This window comes from Alnus glutinosa, chromosome 11 (assembly GCF_958979055.1).
Source record: "Alnus glutinosa chromosome 11, dhAlnGlut1.1, whole genome shotgun sequence".
NCBI classification, from domain to species: Eukaryota; Viridiplantae; Streptophyta; class Magnoliopsida; order Fagales; family Betulaceae; genus Alnus; species Alnus glutinosa.
This window is the reverse complement of record NC_084896.1, coordinates 9,571,533-9,576,286: the sequence shown is the minus strand read 5'-3', so window position 1 is coordinate 9,576,286 and position 4,754 is coordinate 9,571,533. Positions and strand designations below refer to the sequence as shown.

Here is a 4,754-nt window from a genome sequence, read left to right as displayed (position 1 = left end):
TAGGAGTAAGTGACACAGGTTGACGCATGTGCATGCTAATTTCCATCGTGCGAGTGGTGCACGAGCTTGAGCTAAATAGAACTGATTAATTAAGATTTTATGAAAATACTACACCCAAATGCAAATATCAAATAAAATGTACATGGGCGTATCTATGAGTGCATATGCCTTACTATCGTTCTCAAAAGAAATGTGAAATTTTAAAATAAATCATGCAAATAGTGAGTCGAGCTATGTTTTGATAACTATAACGATGAAGCATAATATGATATTTGATATAGCCTCCATCGTCCTACAGTAGTTGCTAAAAAAGAACATGAACATTCGTTTTCTAGGCGACAATTCTTCCCATCTTCAAATCCAACGCTGGTTTTTGGTACTGTTAGAACAGTTTTCAATCTGGTGACATGTAGATCTTTGATTCGTCGTGTTCTTTGTAATCTGCAAGGAAGAACAAACAATGCGTTAGAAGGGGGTCTCCCGACGTCCTGTCACGCCCCCGTTTTGGGATGTAAGGGGATACGTGAACTTGAGAAAAATAAAATCATCCACAAATATAAATCTTTTTATATTAAAAGAGGATAATACAATAAACACAAAATGTAGATTAATACCCATAATTTCACATATGTTATAAGTCTTCGTAATATTTCAGCTAATACAAACAGCCAGGGATCACAAAATAAAACACTGATCATATACAAAAAAAACTAATCCGGTCTTCGAACTACTTCTTGGAGGTAACTTCTACTATCTCCAAACTGGTCCGGACTAGCAGTGTCATTACTATACATAAACAAAATAAATCCCTGACTAAACGTTATGATCACGGGCTATCAAAACAAACATAAACCCACTGATCGGCATCAATGGGCCAGAACTGTGAATCATCATAGGTAGCGACCCCTATGGGTACGCCCGCTATGAGGATGATGATATGAAGCGCCATCTGAAAAGAATTGTAAGGGTAAGGGGGTGAGTTCAACAACTCAGTAAGTAACACAACAAAACATAAGATATAATATAAAATTAATTTACACATTTAAAAATTTTCACATAAATAAAAATTCAGTAATAATAAGAAACGTGCATTCATAATAATCATTCATAATGTGTAAGTTTTGTCTACCACTGGTCCACTTCCGCATTTTAACCATGAGCGGTGCACGTTGGGCTCGTCCAAAGGACCGATCCCGAAGGACCCATAGGCTCATCCTGTCGTCACAGGGGAGAGCTGCCGGGTTAGGAAGCTCCCTAGGTGAGAACCTCCCCGGCCGATAGCCCCACACTTTTGGTGTGGTTGCCCTGCTACCCAGCATTGTAATTAGTATAAGATCCGGATCACAGCATTATGGTACCGTGTGACAAAACTTTGTGTGGTGCACATAAAACAAGTATTCAATCATAATTTCATCATCATGTTCATATAGTGCGCATGTAGCACATATGTCATCATCCTCATTCTCATGATGCACATCCAGCATATAATGACCATCTTCATTCATTCATGTGATTACAAATAACATATTCATTATTTCATACCTGAGATAATAGAACAATTAATGTTAAAGTGAAAGTCTTTCGAAAATTCCCGACATTTTTCTTTTGAAAGGATTTTATTTAAAAACTTGCCGGGGTTTTTAGGGTTGTGTTTCCTTACCTGAATTTTCTGAGTGTAACTAGTTCCTCCTTCCTAGATTGGATCACAAGAATATATTTTTAGAGGATAAAATAATCAAATTTGGTGCATAATATATTGAATTAGATTAGCTAAAAGACTACTGTATTTTACGGCAAGCATCAAACCAATATTCTCCACATGTTTATTGACAAATTTGAAAGATACAAGTAAGGCTAAAGAACCTTAAAGTCCATATAGATTATGACAAATCACTTATAGTATAATATTGGCTAATGGTCCAATGATGACCAGTCTGAATGCATGTGCACCATGTAATAGTCATATAGTCTATAGGAGTTGGACTAAATACTATGTCAGATAATTAAAGCAATTGTCACTGTTTGGGCTTGAAGTCATTTCATTTTTTTTTTTTTTTATCATATTACGTTGTTCTCTGTTCTGATGTGGATTCACTCTAAGTTTTCCAAGTACATGACACTGTCAAATGAAATAGTTCTAATGGCAACACTTAAGATGGCTTCTTTGATTTCTATCTCAACATCTAGAAACATTACTTAGCCAAACTATAAAATCGACATCCAGATTTGCAAAGCAACTCACACATAATTTCAATACTCATATAGTTGATCACAAATATAAAAGCCTTCTACAAAATATAATCACTGAATGAAGAAGCAACCTGTCGACAGCCTAATGAGGATCAAACAAGCATTTCCAAACTAAAACACCAACCAAACTCAGTTATCCATACCCAGCATCTCAAACAGAAAAATAGAAGTTAAAACCCATTCTGTTTTACGAATCAAAAGAAACTTCCCTCAAATAAAAACTGAAATCTGAACGAAGAAACCCAACAAAACCCATCTTTGAAAAACGAAATTCAAACTCCCCTGCAGCTTGCCGACGCCGAGCCGTGGCCTGCCGGCCCACTGCTCTAGCCCGCCCCAACCGGTGGTTCACCCACCGGTTCACTCTTCCTTCTCCCTCTTTCAATCTCTCCCTCATCTCTTCCTCTCAGTTGGGCTCAACAGGAAAAGAAATCAAGGAACCAAACAACTTTAAAATTTCATTACCCAATCTGCTGCTACTAAAATTCATACCAAAAAAAAAAAAACCAAAGCCCAAAAAAAATCTTCACCACCCGCACGTTATTTCCAAGAAGAAAAATCAAAAATTTCAATACCCGGTTGATAATTCTTCTTCCACCGAAAATCCCTCTTTGAACCAGAAATTTTCATAATCAATCACCCCAAATCAGAAACCAAAGATTACACAATCCAGTTCTAAATCATTTCTACAAAATATACTCACAGGGAATCACCGGAAAACGGCCTCCGGTGGCGTCGCCGGCGCGGGACCGCGGCCTGCCGGCCCTGCGGTTCCGTCCGCCCAGTCCGGTGGCTAGCCCACCGGCTGGGTCTTCTCTCTTCCCCACCTCCCTCACTCGGCCGGTCTCTCCCTTTCCCCACTCTGTTTTCTCAATTTTTTTTCCCTCTTTCCAACTCTCTCTCAGAACAGGAAAAGAAAAAGAAGAGGGAAGAAAGAAGCAGGGGAGAAAAGAAATACTAAGGGCGTCCAACCAACGAAAAAGGAAGAGGAAAGAAAGAAAATAAAATAGAATAACTTCTAGCAACATAACACTTCAAGAGTCAATTAATCGCAACTCAAAAACAGAAATTAAAGTTCAACTCAACACAGTTTAATCAGGGATTTTTCTCAGAATTACAGTGCTACGAACCACCATAAATTATTCACAAAAGCTTTACAAACGAAACAAAGAAGATTGATTACCTGCTGGGTTAAGTTCTGAAAATGACTAAGAAGCTGAATTTCCTGCCGATGCCTTGATGCATGGCGAGGACAGTGGTTATATAGAAGAAGAAAAGAGCTGTCGTGGCTAACAGGTTGGTGCATGGGCTCAACGTGGGTTTCATTGGACTGAGACATGGCAAGAAGTGTCTGGAGATTTTTGCAATTTGTCACGAGAGAGATGAAAGGTGGAAGACGTCGTGCGAGTGAAAAAAAATAATACTTCTTTAATTAAACGACGCCGTTCAAGAGGACTGATGATTTGATTTTTTTTTCTTAAAACATATATATATATATATATATATATATATATATATTTATATCTGTAATCATTCTTTTAAGCTCAAAAAAAAAAATATTGAAAGAATTTGGGGTGTTATAACCTTCCCTCCTTAAAAAAATTTCGTCCTCGAAATTAACATAACTAATTACTCAGCATATTATATTGCAAACGGTAACAGCAAAATAAGATTTATTTAATAAACAATCACAGACATAAACAATTATACCTGATATACTAGCTTTCCTCACTAAAAAGAGATGGGTATCTCTTGCGTATATCGTCCTCTAATTCCCATGATGCTTCTTCTATCTCGTGATTCCTCCATAAAACTTTCACTAATGGGATGCTCTTGGTGCGTAATTCTTGAATCTTACGATCTAACAACTTTACTGGAATCTCTTCGTAGGTCAGATTTTCCCGTATTTGCAATGGCTCATAAGTGATCACATGTGATGGGTCTGAGATGTATTTCCTTAGCATGGAGACGTGGAAAACATTATGTACTCCATCAAGGTTTGGTGGCAAAGCTAACCGGTAGGCAACAGGCCCTACCCTTTCTAAAATCTCAAACGGTCCAATGAAGCGTGGGCTCAATTTTCCTTTCTTCCCAAATCTAGCTACTCCCTTCATTGGTGCCACTTTTAAAAACACTTTGTCGCCCTCTGTGAATTCTAGATCTCTACGACGTGTATCTGCATAACTTTTCTGTCTATCTTGAGCTGCCGACATCCTCCGTTGAATCAATGTGACTTTGTCTAAAGTGTCTTGGATAATATCTGGCCCTAAAATTCTACGCTCTCCCAGATCGTCCCAATAAAGTGGAGAACGACATTTCCGCCCATATAATGCTTCATAAGGAGCCATACTTATACTGGCTTGGTAGCTATTGTTGTAAGCAAATTCTATCAAGGAAAGATATTTTATCCAGCTTCCTCCAAAATCTAACACACAAGCTCGCAACATATCCTCCAAAGTCTGAATGGTTCGCTCGGACTGTCCATCCGTCTGTGGGTGATAAGC

At 38.2% G+C, this 4,754-nt stretch overlaps 1 long non-coding RNA gene across 1 annotated transcript; it reads right to left on the bottom strand.

The window, feature by feature from the left end:
• Window positions 1–603: 603 nt before the first annotated feature.
• Window positions 604–3,609, bottom strand: LOC133882937 (uncharacterized). The gene is made up of 2 exons (XR_009902758.1): window positions 3,434–3,609; window positions 604–949 (listed from the first exon to the last, which is right to left on the bottom strand). It is a non-coding gene; the product is annotated as an uncharacterized LOC133882937 (long non-coding RNA).
• Between the last annotated feature and the right edge of the window lie 1,145 nt (window positions 3,610–4,754).